This window comes from Euprymna scolopes, chromosome 13 (assembly GCF_053919585.1).
Source record: "Euprymna scolopes isolate OS-2025 chromosome 13, ASM5391958v1, whole genome shotgun sequence".
In the NCBI taxonomy this organism is placed as follows: domain Eukaryota; kingdom Metazoa; phylum Mollusca; class Cephalopoda; order Sepiida; family Sepiolidae; genus Euprymna; species Euprymna scolopes.
This window is the reverse complement of record NC_136494.1, coordinates 65,514,239-65,529,644: the sequence shown is the minus strand read 5'-3', so window position 1 is coordinate 65,529,644 and position 15,406 is coordinate 65,514,239. Positions and strand designations below refer to the sequence as shown.

The window sequence follows — 15,406 nt, the reverse complement described above, 5'->3', positions numbered from 1 at the left end:
AGCAGATACGGATGTTGTAAAGGGATGTTATGTCTTATTTACAATAAGGCCCTTTTCTTTACATAACATAACACTGTTTCTAAGATATCAGAGGCCAGTAAAGAAAAAAGCTTAAGACTTATAAGTTAACTAGCAGGGAGACCCAATGTTTTTCGGGACTGAATGATGATCAATGACTGCTTCACACTCCCATGTTTTATTGTCATCGAAATCCGTGAAATCGCCCATTTTTCAATCAAATCGATTAATTGCCCTCTCTAGTTGGGGATCCATTACAGTGCACTGAGCGGAAACTTTGCATGCCTCCTCGCAGTGACTTAGTCCACAATACATTGTAGTCTACATTGAATTGTAGAAAACCTACTGTTGATTTTATAAAAGTATTTTTTTATGTATAATGGTTTGAATTAAAGTTTAAAATGCAAAAGGTTTTAAAAGCTTTAATTGTGCTATAAACAAAAATATTCATTTTTAACGCAACTCTGTCATATCAAAGAACCTATTGTTAATTTCATATATTGGGCCTTTCGGCTTGTGTGAAAATAAAACTTCTCAAATGCACTTCTGATGATAGGCTGTGTAAGGTCTTAACTTTCGTTAAAATCGCCTGTTCCTTTTTTATCGGATTATTTCGATTATCGATACTTATCGAAAACATTCTGATACAAAACCTATTTAAGAACACTGCCAAGCACATAAATTATCTTTGTGTGAAATTTCATAAAAATCGGCTCAGCCGTTTTCGAAACCATAGTGAAAGAACACACAGACATACAGAGACAAGGTTCCTTTTATATAGAGATAGAGGTTTAAACTTTATTCAGCAGAATTAGAATTGAATGTTTAATGGGTATCCCTGAATAAAGCTGCCTATCATAATCTGGAGAGCGACTATAAACGATGAATGTCAGAAAGGGGTGTTGACATTATTTCTACCAAGGTGAAGGTTGAGTTTTCAATAGAGCTGGTTTATTTGTTTGCATACAGCCTAGTATCTACATAGCTTGACCAACCGTCACTAAACTTGGTCCAAAGATCAGTTATGGTCTAACTTTAAACTGACAATTTATGTATGTATAGGTCACAAGTCAAGGTCATAAAAATGATGAGAATCACAGTTTTAGTGATAACTTTAGTTCTGTTTATTGTAGAGCCTTGAAACTTAGCCAATATTAATGAGATGGATAGACTGCCATTAGAATGATGAAAGGGTTGAACGTCTATACATACCACCTACTCATAATAACAGACTTAGAAAACAGCAATTCTTCCCCTATTGTAAAACATTGATTATCGAATGTGAAAATCAAAGGACAAGCTCAGGGAAAGCTAAGGATATGAGGTTGCTGAGAGGTTCTCTTTCTACTCTTCAGTTTTAATGGTAGTAAGTCTATAGGAGTCTCTCTCGATTCATTAGTCTTTCAAGTTTAACTGTTAAAGCATTTTTATTTGTCAAGCTTTATTTTGAAATAGCATTTTCATTGCTTTGTCAAGCTTGATTTTGAAATAGCATTTTCATTGGTCCCCCAAGCTTGATTTTGAAATAGCATTTTCATTGCCCCCCCCCCTAAAGCTTTATTTTTAAATAATATATGAAACAATATTATTAAATGAAACAGTGTATCTTTATATGATGCTCTGTCCATTAGTTTTGATTAAATTTGAAATAGCACAAATTGAATGAATAAATCTTGCATATATTCTTTCTGGTTTGTCTTTCACTGTCTGGTTTCTACATTTTATATCTATTTTATTTGCATTAAAAAAAAAATTTTTTTCTCAGACAGTTAAGATATTTAACTTCGGTTTTTATTTTTTAAACTTTTTTTTTTTTCTTTTAAGCACTTTAAGTCAAGCGTACAAGCCTATCAAATGATTGCTCGGTTCTTTCTCCCAAAGATCCTGAAATCGTTTCCTATTGGTGAATTATTCATCCAATCAGATCTTTGCTCGACTGGAAAATAAAGAAAGAAATGATACAACGAATTTAAAAACAAAAAATGTTTCATCTGCATGATGTATCATGACATTTTTTGTATCATTTATTTAATGTCTTTCTTTCTGGTTTGTGTACAACAATCATATATAAAAAAAAACAAAAACAATTCTGTTCTGTTCATAGTCAAAGCAAAGCCATAAAAATATCAATAAATTGAAATAAGTACATCATAGAAATATAAAATTGAATGCATCGTTTCTTCTATAAAACAAAGTTCATGTCTGTGTAAACTTATTTCTTGTTTCGACATATGTCAATATCACAAGAGCAACAAGCTATGTGAGTGACTCCTATAGTCCATGGTAGGCATGATTTTCTAACCTTGTGTACCTGTCAGAAAATGATAACGTTTTCAGAAAGGCCATGATAACTTTTTGTCTCTTTATTTTCGTCAGAAGTAAGCAAACTGTTGTCAAATGTATTTTGTGTATCGTTTATCTTTTGCCAAATTGTCCTTCACCCCTGATCTGAAATGGAAGATTTCTATCAAATCCATTAAAAAAAAAAAATGGTTGAAAAAAAAAAAAAAAAAAAATGGTCGGATCATTCTACTGCTCCAAAGTATCTCACTTTTAACGCTACCCTCTACCTGTATAAGAGCCAAAAACTGTTTTAAGATGGAGTACTAGGAAAGAACTGTTAAGAGTACTCTTCTGTTTTGACAGGATACAAAAGCGACTTCAAAATCTAGTGGGTGAAGCCCTATTCGCTTCCCTGCTTCCTTTTTTTCACAGAAGTATCGTTGCAAGCATGTCTCTGCTCTGTCATTATTTTTACGGTAGGTGCTTAACTGAGTTTCTATCTGTGTCCCTCCTCATAGAAAATTCACAGCAGACACTCGTCTAACTACTACAACTATCAACAATTTCCCTATTCTCTATCTGTGCCTAAAACTAAACGAAAATTCCACTAGCAAATTTCTTTCTTAGAACTACCGATCTGTGGAACACGATACCATGGGGTTGTTTCTCAGCTGACTATAATATGACCGTTTTCAAATATAATGTAAAACTGTTCTTGCTGAGGTATACTCTTAAATAATGAAACCCTACTGACGTTCCACCATTACTGATCACAGTGTTGTCTCATCATCTAGCTGACACTCATTAACTCTTATACTTGAGTGGCCTTTGGGCCTTCATAAGCATTGACCCCTTTTTCCTGAATAATACTAAAAAACCCAACAATTTTCCTCCTTCACTAAAAAACTAAAAAGATCGGCTGACTCATATCTTGCATTGGATTTTATACAGGGTATAGCAAAGAAGTCATTTTTAATTTTAATAAATTCTTTATTTTCGATGATAAGTTACTGGAATTTTAACATAATGACAAAGACAATGGAGATTTGTTTGCAAAAAAGAGAAAGATAAAAAAGAATTTATTTATGAAAAACATCTTTTAAATGATTTCCATTTTCAGTCTGTTAACAACGTTTTCTTGTGATGGTATCTCAAAAAAAAAAAAGTTTACATTAACACATTTGAAACTCTACAGGAATTTGAGGAGAACATTAGTAATGAAGTTGGAGCATTAAATTCTAATCGAATGATCTTGCAATCTGTCATGGATAATGTTTTGGAAAGGGCACGAATTTGTGAAACCATTTAAAAGATGTTATTTTCATAAATTCTTTTTAATTTGTACTCTTTCTTTTTTGCAAACAAATCTCCATTGTGTTCATCATATTATGTCAAACTTCTATTAATATTAATTAATATATTATAATAATAATAGTAATAATAATAATAATAATAATAATAATAATATATTCTATAATATTAATCAAAAATAAAGAATTTATTCAAGTTAAAAATCCTTTCATAACCCCTTATTGACTTCTTGGTCACTGTACTATCTCTCTCGATCCTTCCTATAGTTAGTCATTTTCCCCAACACATTTCCGCCTATCTTAATATATTCTTTATTAAAGAATACTATTTTCTTCCATGTAAGTTAGAATTCACGTTCTTTTCACCCATTTAAAACTTTTTTCTAATACTTTTAATAACCAATGCTATTTTTATATAGACTTGAATCTTGTCTCCTCAATAGTAGAAACAACAGCAGAGTTGTACAACCATCACCCCGTGTGTAATTTGTATACTGATAGGTTTTTTGAAATGTTTTAACTAGATTATTATTGATTGGACACTAATTAACCAGATTATGAAAAAAATTGAAAAAAAAAAATCATTATTTCGACATTTGAAAGTGATGCTCACTTTTTAGTAACAACGTTCTGGTAAATCGGTCACCCATTTTGTAACCAATAAAAATGCAGGAATATCAAAACATTAGAAAGTAAAAATGACATGAACCTACCGCAATTGTAAGTCAGAAATATTTATTTTGTTTCTCAAAGAAAAAGAAAAAAAAATAGAATGAAAATGATTTTTTTTTTTACTTTTTTAAAAAAAATGTTTGTTTTATGAAAATAAAGTTTCGAGTTTTTTTGTTTGTTTTTTTTTTACTTAGTTTTTGGTCAATGAAAAGTGAGATTGTGGGTTCGTTTTTAAAAATAATTTATTTGTTTTTATGAAAAGGTGAGTTTGTGGGTGTTTCTTTACAATAATTTCTCTGTGTTTATGAAAGGTGAGGTTTTTATTTTTTTCCAAACTTTTTTTTTTTAAATTTAAGTATTATAAATTTCGCTAACATGCTGGAGAAATGTTTCGTAATTTTTCATGCCGTTGTCAATTTTTAATGAAAATTATTAACTTCTGTGTTTGGACAGTAATTCACTTCCATGTTTAGAAAATAGAAAAAAAAAAATAAATGGGTTACTGATTTACCAGAACGGCATAACTAAAAAGTGAGCACCCGTTTTCAAATGTCAAAATTGTTTTTTTTTCAAATTTATTTTCATAATCTGGTTAATTAGTGTCCAATCAATAATAATCGAGTGAAAATATTTTTTAAAATACTATCAGTATACAAATTACACACGGGGTGATGGTTGTGCAACTCCGTTGAAACAACTTGATAGGTTATGGAACAAAATGACTTTTTGATTTCAAACCTTTTTAGAATTGTGTTATTTTGATTATTCTCACTATTCTTATCTTGAATGTTATTTCACAACGTGGCGTAATGGATAAAGTATTTAGTAACATTCAGTTGTTAGTTACACTCTTCTGGATGTTGAATGTTCACTTATCACTGCGTATAACACTCAAAAATACAGGGAAAATGTGATTGATAATCTATATATCTATAAAAGTGAGAATGTGCGCATGAGAGGACACCTCTCAACCTATATACTCAACAAATGTCTGATCTACAAACTTGAAATTCAGTATTTAGGTTATCCAGACAAGTGGAAAACTTTTTAATCTGTTTTCATCCGAAAAAAAAAAAGAAGGCTGCTAAGGGGTAAAAATTGAAAAATTGGTGCACGAGAGGCCACCGGATTTTCAACTGTATCACGACTGTGCATGTAAAATATGACAGATTCCTTATGTTAAGTACGAGTTGGTTTAAAACACTGTGAAAGTCATGTCAAGTAGGTGTGATGGTTAACGTGCTTGACTCACTGTCTTTAGAGGTTTTGGTTTCGATCTCAGCTCGATTTTATTTTAACTTACAAGAAGTGAACTGTTGAGAAAAACATAATACTCACATGCACGTGTTTTAGTTTGTCCTTTTTTCTTTTTTCAAAAATTGAACGTTACGTTTAATACCTACGGTATTCCTGTTTATAACAAATAAAAAATTATACATTAATTATAATATAATTAATATGCATATTTTATGACCGAGCAACGCCAGGTATATATTCTCGTATCTTATAAATAGCCATTCCTGTGTTTCCAAGTTTAGTGTTGACTTATTCTCCATTCTAAATAAGTTATTAACCAGTGGGATGGAAGAACAAAGAATCTGATTGGTTAATTAACTAGACTAAACATCACGCATATATATAAGAACAACCAGAGACACAAATTCCATGCATTTTAGCCTGATGCTTCCCTATGAGAATGAAATATGGAAGCTGTGTACCTTAATTGCCATAAATATAGTTTCATAACCTACTATCTAGCTATGCTCATATATTGAGCACTGTTGAAGCAAATACTGAAGATGGACACATAAAATATACTTCCTTATGACATTTTATGGGGATACATGAAATAGGACACTAACTAATATATATATATATATATATATATATATATAGTTAGTATCCTAAGGATATGATCCCCTTGGAGACTGAATATTTGTAATAGTACAGTTGCCATTAGCTATATGGAAGAAGGGAACAGCTGATAAGCAGTGATGGCTGTTTCTTTGGATAAGGTTTCTTATTTTGTCCGACTTGTTTATATGACTTATGTTGAATACAAATATAGTGGAGATTTTTTTTTCATGCATAAATAAAAGATTTTGGGAGAGAGAGGAATTAACTGAACACTTGCCAAGGGCTCAAACTGCATAAACGGTTCAAAGACGATTTGAAAAGCTTTGGAATTGATGTTGCAAAATGGAAAAGGATAGCTGTAAATAGGTCAAGATGGAGGAAAGTAATTTATAAAGGCAAAAATGCCGAACACCCTTAGCTGATAAGATCAGCATTAGAGAGACAGTTGTGATACCCTATTCACGTCTCTAACCAGGTTTTACACTACTATCACATTTACATGCAAAAGGTTAGTCATACTTGAAATCGAATAGCTAGCCATCTGGACCAAGATCAGTGTAGCATCTGTTCTGATGCCACACTTAAGTTGATTTGTTCTTAGTATAGAAAGATTTCCCCCACGTTGACTAAGGCGATTTTTATTTTTGCCTACTTCCAGAGTGCCCCTTTTTGAGGAGCTAGTTTTCCTTCATATTAAAAATGACCTTGTGTCACATTTTACTCTCGTGGGAAAGCAAATAAATAGCAATAGATAACCGTCATATTCTACAAATAATAAGCAAAGAAACCCAGAAACATTTACTTCAAATTCGTGGCAATCCCCCGCCCCTCCCCCGATCTGCAGTGCACCACCACTTTGTCAAAACTGCTATAAACATAATTTGGAGACTAGCCTTTTCCAGATGAAGATCAAATATAGAATTAACGTTACAACCTGAAGTAAGAAAGAGGGAGTTATTATTGCGGCAGATGACCGAAATATTTCTTTTAAGCCGTTCTAGAGGGATTATTCAGTTTCATAGATAAACGTTAGATAGACCATTCCAGATGGCATGAATCCAAGTGATATAAACATTATGAGCCAATTACTGAATAAAGTGAATGAGAGGGGTGAAATAAAAATTTCCACGCAGATGAGAAGTTATAGATAAATGCGATAGGTCACAACAAACCAGTTAAACAAATATATACTTTATTAAGCAGCCGTGAACCAGGAATTCAATTCACAAACGGTTCACAACCACAGGAGAGATGATTTCCACAACGTTAGTTTTCACAGCTTTAAAAATGTTTTCAAAGTGTTACTATCTACTCACATAACTACATATACGGCATAATCACGTTCGCATACTGGTTCTCGTTAGATCACTAAAGTTAAGCAACATTGAGCCTGGTAAGTACCAGATGGGTGACCATCTGGGAATACCAGGTGCTGTATGTAAGAGCATGTCGACATCTCTTTGCAAGAACTGCAAAAACTTTACATCGTCATTTCCCTTAACCAAGATATACGTATGATTGGGGATCGCTTGAGAATTCCCTCCTCTAGGAGAAACCGGTTCAACCTACTGGCACATAACTAGTATTTACAAAATGGTCACCCAGCTGGTACTGGCAAAACACAACATTGCTTAATAATTTGGGTGAGATTAAAAAAAAAATATTATCTATTATAAATACATACATTTGTTATAAAATATTTCTTATCAGATGTAGACTGAATTTGGCAAGGTTGTCCTCATGAATCCTATAACAATGAACAAAGAAACTACCCAATCTGGGGCCACATGGATTATATGATTAACTATTTACAAACCCTGACATTCAACAGTTGTCTGTCTGTATGTATATATATATATATATATATATATATATATATATCATTCAGAAATGAGATAATTTTTACGACATTAACTTTTATTTTTACTGGTGGGAGGTCACTCCTTATCAAAGCCCAAGGGCCATTCAAGGTTAAGGGTTGATGAATACGGGGTAGACTGTGAGACAACATTGTGATGATCAGTAATGGTGAAACTTGGGTAGAATGTGATTATTTAAGACAACGCTCCAACAAGAACTTATTTACATTAGATTTGAAAACGATCGTGTTATAATTAGCTGGGAAGCAGCCCCACAGTATTGTGTTCCATAGACGGAATTGCTCATGTAATTTTCATTTACTTTTAGGCACTGATAGAGAATAAGGGAAGTTATTGAGAGTTGATATAGCCAGACGATTATTTGTTGCAAATGTTCTGCATGAGGGGAAGGAAACATAGCTTTAATTAAAAAAAACAAACAAACAAAAAAAAACTTTTTTTGTCAGGTGTTGTTCCCATATACAGTGCTTGTGCTTGGTTTTCCCAAATTGTCACTCATCTCGTGTTGACCAGGCTCAACGTTGTTTAATGTTCTGGTATCACTCTTATTTAGATACACAATGAACTCTACCACTTGTAACAGAGGATGCAAATACAAAATGCGAAATGAGTCACTGTAAAAAAAAAAAAAAAAAAAAAAGACTATAAAAAGGAGAGAGTACCTTACAGAAGAGGATCACATGATAGTCGTCACAGCCATGGCAGGAGAATGAGGAAATAAATGTTGTTATTGCATGAAAAGGGGAGTTCGAGTTATTCTTTGTTTTGGTTTCCTTTGTGATGTAAACTACTACTACATGTTGGGACTATGTGTGTAAACTTGGGTAAAGTGACACATTAATTTCATAATATTTTGTAATCCACTCAATGAATCGAGCAGACTACAATGGTGATATTGTATTACATACTATAATAATCATTCAAACACTACCGTGTTTGAATATATGGTTCAGCGGCAATTTTAGTCATTTAAAACGGCTTTAAAGCTTCATTATTCAATCAAATTTCAAGCAATTATTAGTTTATAGATTACCGTCTCAGCTATATTGTGAAAAAAAAATTTTCAATTTTCCTTCAGTAAAACAAAAGTTATGAAATTACTGGTGTTCAAAATCGTAAAAATTTGTAAGAAGGTGAGCGACGTTTTTTATGACTGGTTTCCATAGCATCCACGTCGCTTTAGTGACTAGTGTTGCTACTAATTCACCGCTCTTGCAAAAAGAAGTAACAAGTGAAACAGAGAGAATAAAAGCAGACGAGTGCCGTACATTGTTTTACATGTGTATGTTATGTTTATGGGGACAAAAAAATAAGACTGAAATTAAACAAAGAACAAGTGAATTTAATGGAAGCCTGGAAAAATCATGGATTACAATAGAAAAAAGCATAGAAAAGTAATATGGTTAAGCTTGAATATGGAAAAGAAAAGGACAAGATATTCTAGTAAAAATATAAATTTATAATTTAAAATATTGCATCATTAAGAATATTTTTTAAGACTCAATTTAACATAATATAATCAATTCTTAATGCTGCAATATTTTAAGTTATAAATTTATTATATTTTTTACTAGAATATTTTGTCCTTTTCTTTTCCATGTTTAAGTTTAACCATATAACTTTTCTATGCTCGCATTTTTCTATTGTAACAGCCTTATTTTTCTTTTCCACACACGTGTTTATCTTATTTCTCATGTCTCTTACAGGACATACGAGTAAAACTTAAGTTCGGTGATCTAATGAGAATATAATGATGCTGTAATATTCATAGAGTATACTTTAAAGGGTTCGCATTTATCTTTTTTTCTAATGAATGGCATACCGAGGAGAATGAGACCCCATTTCACATTATTTTTTACCTCTGATTTTAATAAGATTTAAATCAGGTTTCCATATAAATAAAACTTAAAATGATCACTACTTCCAAAGCAGATAGTGTTTTTAAAGACATGTAATCAATTTCTGTCTGTCTAATTCTTGCCATTATCTGAATTTCTTGAAAATCCATTATGAATGGCTAGAGAATAATGTGTGTGTTCTATTTCTAACCAAACTTTAAATTGCACAAAGTTAGACAAATTGTTTTAATCTGAACAGATTATAATTTTGTCACCAGTGATTTATGTCTTACCGTCACAAAATCTATTCTATTTTTTTTTTGTGTGTATTGATATTCATATTAAAAAGCCTTTTTTTTTCTATTTATTTTCGTATACATGGGTCGTGAAATTGCAGTCACAAACAAAAGATCTAGCTAATTTGCATATTCTTTTAAACATTCATTTTAGTTAATTCCCAATTAGTTTTTTCGATTTTCTTATTGGATGATCATCTTTAGTTTATTATTATGTGTAATTAGATTCATGCAGATATTCTACATGATTTATACTTGCATAATATTTGCTTAAAAAGGTTATAGTAAACACAAACCTCTTTCTATATATATTTATGTATGCATATATATTTTTGTTTAAAAAATGTTACCTACCAAACTCCTCCTAGAGTTTTTGATCTACTGACATGAAACTTCATATATAAGGTATTTGAACCCATGCAAAACTTTGGTTTTAGCCCGGGAAAAGCGGTACAAAAGTGTGAAAATTATTAAAAAAAAAAAAAAAAAGAAGAAATTTGCTAGGTGAAGGTCGAACGACGGCGTTACGAATATGCATACATAACGTAGTAGCTATTGGTTCATGTTTTAATTTTTAGCCTTACAGCAAATATGTCTTCATAGCTAAGTCATTAACGGCTAAGGACAAAATAAATTATAAGCTAAACGTTTTGGTTTCGATTCTTGGTGATGGCGCACAAGTCATTTTTTTTTTATTTTAACTTTTTAAATCATTACTATATATTAGATCTAATATAATATAATAATAAATACGAAATCTACATTAATCAAAATATCATATTTAAGCGTATTTTACAACCGAACAATACCGAACACCCTGCTAGTTTTATAATAAAATGTATAGGATTTGGAATCATCATAGCCGATTCCATAGTCCACAATTGCATGCATTAGACTAATAATGTCCCATCCAATATTAAATTTAAATGAATAGAAATATTACAAAATAATCCACGTTCAGATATTGTTATCTTATGAGCATCAATAGGCAGACATCATTGCCAGGACAAAAAGAAATAAACACAATCCTTTCGTTTTTGTTTTTTTATCATTATGACATTTAAAGGAGAATTAAGCCTAATCCGATAGGAGATTAAAGAGATTTAATCTGTCTAAAACATCCAAAGCATATTTGTACCATGTCACCTTCAACAATTGGTTCTTAATTCTCCTGTTCGCTTTTTGGTGAAAGAATAAATAGTCTCATCTGATCTTGTCTCTACGTTTAAAGGAAGTTCAAGCTAATTATTTAGCCCATTTGGATAGAAGAGAATTAACATGACCAGTTATTTACAGTTTTATTTTTTTTATTTTTTGTTAAATAGGTCAATCCTGATCCATAAAAAGAATGTAAAAAAGAAAAAAATGGACTAAATATATTCTATATTTATTTCTTACATAAAAAGACGTCGCTAATCTTTTTCTACTCTATCGTTATTTTCATAGCAGGTGTACTTCAATCTATTTAAAACATTCACAACAAAAACTTGTCTAGTTACAACCCTGTCAATAATTTCCCTTTATCTCTATGCCTAAAGCTAAACGAAAGTTTATTTCATAGAACTGAACGTCTGTAGAACACAATATTGTGGAGTTGACTACAACATGATCGCCTGTAAGTCCAATGTTCTTGTTGAGCCACCCTCTTAAACAATCAAATTCTGCTCAATCACCAGCATCAAGTTCTCATGGTTCTCATCTGATCATTGAAGTTAAGCAACAGAGAGTCTGATTAGTAATGGTTAATCTTTGGTTATAATTAAAATCTCACATTCTAAAAAAATATCCTCTTATCTAAAAGGGTGCTAAATATTTTAATAAAATGCTTTGATATATTTATCTCAAACAACGTTTTCAAAAAGTTAATTGAAACTTGGCTTTTACAGCAATCAGTGAGAAAAAAAATCGCTCATCGCATTAAAAGTAAAAATTAGAGAGAGAGAGAGGGGGTGAAAGAAGAAGAGAGGAAAAGTGGAAGGAAAAGTGAGAGATAGAGAGGGGATACGAGCCAGTGCTTAAGAGAGGGGGAGTAAGAGAGAGAGAGAGAGAGCAGAGTAAGAGTTGTATAAAAAGTAAATTCACCCATTTAAAACGAAAAGTTGATAAAATGAAATGAAAATCTCCCGAGTGGAAGTTCAATTCTCAATTCAAAGTAGATAATGGAATCACAAGGTTTGAAACAGCAAAAAAATAAAAAGATAAAAAATAAAATACTTCAGTAAATTAAAAAAAAAAAAGAAAAAAAAAGAAAGCTATTAAAAGGAGATGTAAAAAAAAACAGACAAAACCTGAAGGTTATATTTTTGTTGAAATGATTATTTTATTATTAAGGATAACAATGATATTTGCATTTTTGAAATCATCAAATTTTCATTCTTATTAACAATTTCTGGTCATTACATTTCGTCCGTTTTTCTCCAACCTTCTTCAGGTGAATTGTGTCATTCAATTTCTTACTCTACCCTTTACTTATGCCATGTGAGTACCCTGTACGCATTCTATTATTCAGGCTATGCAAAAAAAAAAAAAAAAGAAAAAGGTAAACTAGCGGCATTCACTCTAAGCAGGTTAAATCAGCTTCCCCTAAAGATCCTCCTACTTACAGCGCCTGGTATTCACAAATGGCTACCCATCTGGTACTGACCTGGTTGAATATTGCTTAACTGCAGTGATCATAAGAGGACTGGTGTGTTAATGTGATTATGCAATATATCCAAGCTGTGTGACATTCAATTAAATCTTTTTTAAGGCCCCCCCCCCCGACAAAAGGAGGGTGGACCTGTAAATTCACCTTTGTCTGTTCGTCCATTCATACTTTTCTCAATAACTACATCTTGGAATTTTTGGAAATTTTGCACAAACATTAAACAGGATACAAGTAAAAAAAGTAACAGAACGGATTTTCAGGGAAAACTCTGGTTTCAACTCCATCCCCAGGGATGCCTTTCGGGTTAAAATGGCTAAAATTGACACTTTTGTGCTTATTTAAAAAAAATTGATGCCTTGGATTTTTATAAAACTTTCTGAAAAGTTGTAACTAATTGATTTCTATATAATTTTGTTTGTCTATACTTTGTGATAACTGTTGGGTGTGTCCCAGGGGTTCTTTTAGGGTTAATAAAAACACTCCATTTTTGGTACTATTTTACCATATTTGTCCAAAATTTTCTGTGTATTTATTTAGCAGTTTTGCATGGTGCTGAAATTTAAATATGTTAAGACCTTGAGGACTTCTGAGGCTAAATGGGAGGGGGGGGGCAAATCATGGACTTAGTCATTTCTATTTTTGCATGGTGCAGAACTCAAATTTACATATGTCAAGGTCTAAAACTGCACCATTTGTTCATTTTCACCTTGGATTCGACGTCCCCTGGGGACTTTTTAGGCTAAATGGGGGGGGGGGGCAATGCTGCACTTAAATATTTTTTTGTCTCATTCACTGTACACTCATGGGGGATCATGAATGCTTTACTTGTTTTACTACTGGTGGGTCACTGCTTATCAAGGTCTACAGGCCACTGGAGAATAAGTGTTAAAGAGAGTGTCAGTTAACCACTAAAAAGGAATTGGAAACTATAAATGAAATAAGCAGAATATTGCCAAAGAGGAACTGATTATTCCAGAGGATAGCTAAAAAAATATTTATTTACATTAAACTTGAACATAACTATGTTGCAGTCGGTTGAGATGCAACCTCATAGTATTTTGTTCCAGAGATGGTATGGTCTAAGAAAGAAACTTTGTTTATGAAAGTTTCATCTGGTTCTTGGTAGAGAGAGACAGAGAAAAAGGAAAGTACTATTATAATGATAGCAGTGGTGAAATGGATACCAGCACGGATTGACAGCATCCATAACACCATTTTCACTATGAATACTAGCAACCTCCAAATGATCCTTGCTTTGGGTTTATTTTCAATAGCTTTATAACTCCCTGTTTTGCTCACATTCCATGAACAATGTTTTTGACAAAGGGGGAAAATTGCTTTTGGCTAGTTTTTGACATTAGAGCAGGATTTTTAGCTCCTTACATCAAGTGCCTTCATGCATTGTCTAGAGCGATTTGTACAAAAATAAAGTTTTAAAAAATTAACATGCTGACTCATTTGAAAAGAACTTTTAAAAATCTATCTTCTACCCTTGTTCAAGATTGAACTAAGAATTTCCTGATGTAAAATACCCCAATAAATATGTAGATAATAATCAATATAAGGATATTATTGATAATTTATAAGCGCAAAGAAGTTCAATATTACAACTTTTATTTGATTTCGAGAACAATCATTAACATATTAGGAATTAGTTGACCGATTTAATTTAAATATTCAAATGATGGTTCAAGCTAAATCATTAGCTTATTCATGAGAAAATTAAAATTGACCAGGAAAAAAAAAGCAATGGTTCTTATCTGCTTGTCCAAAATTTGAATATTACAAAATGTAAATAAGAATAAAAAAAAAAAAGGTACTATGGTTTTATGGAGAGAGTGTAAAAGGAAAAACGCTGCATTTATGATTACTTCATTTAATCACATAAATTAATATACGAAAATATAATTTTATTATTAAATTTTCAGTATTGACTTCAACATTACTCGATACATAGGTAGAGCTGGGTAGTAAGTTATAAAAATATATATGCCAATTAAGCTACATAGAATATTCCACGTTTTATTCTCGTGAGAATTCGTCAGGCTTACGCAAAGAGTTGTGGTTACCGCTTGTTTTTATATGCGCACATGCTATTGAATTCTTAGCCAATCAGCTTCCCTAGGTTGAAAATAGGTCAGCTTACTAAGATATCTACTATTCCCATGAAAAACACACAAAGGAAGAGGTGAACCTTAGGTCAACTATACCTTTCTCCTAAAAGTGCTTGCTCATTGGCTGATTAGGATGGGCGCGGTGGAAATTAGGAGGTTGACTTGCTAACTAAAAATTCAATAGCATGTGTGTATATAAAAAACACACGGTAACCACAACTCTCTGCATAAGCCTGACGAATTCTCACAAGAATGAAATGCGGAATATTCTGTGTAGCTTAATTGCTATATATATTTTATAACTTACTATATATATATATATATATATATATATATATATATATATATATATATATAAGAATGAAGTATAATGAATAATAATTTATAAATAGATAATTATTCATAAGAATATTAATTTAAGACTATAAAAATATATTTTACATGAATTTATTGTTCGACAGGATACTCAAATAAGATGTATATTGAAATTT

General features: G+C 31.7%; 1 protein-coding gene and 1 pseudogene across 2 annotated transcripts in view; one reads left to right on the top strand and one right to left on the bottom strand.

The window, feature by feature from the left end:
• The window catches only part of LOC145292052 (syntaxin-6-like), a 627,569-nt gene that overhangs the window by 337,869 nt on the left and 274,294 nt on the right, over positions 1 to 15,406 (bottom strand). The gene's annotated exons all lie outside the window — the stretch shown is intronic.
• On the top strand, positions 7,465 to 7,581 carry LOC145292673 (5S ribosomal RNA; annotated as a pseudogene).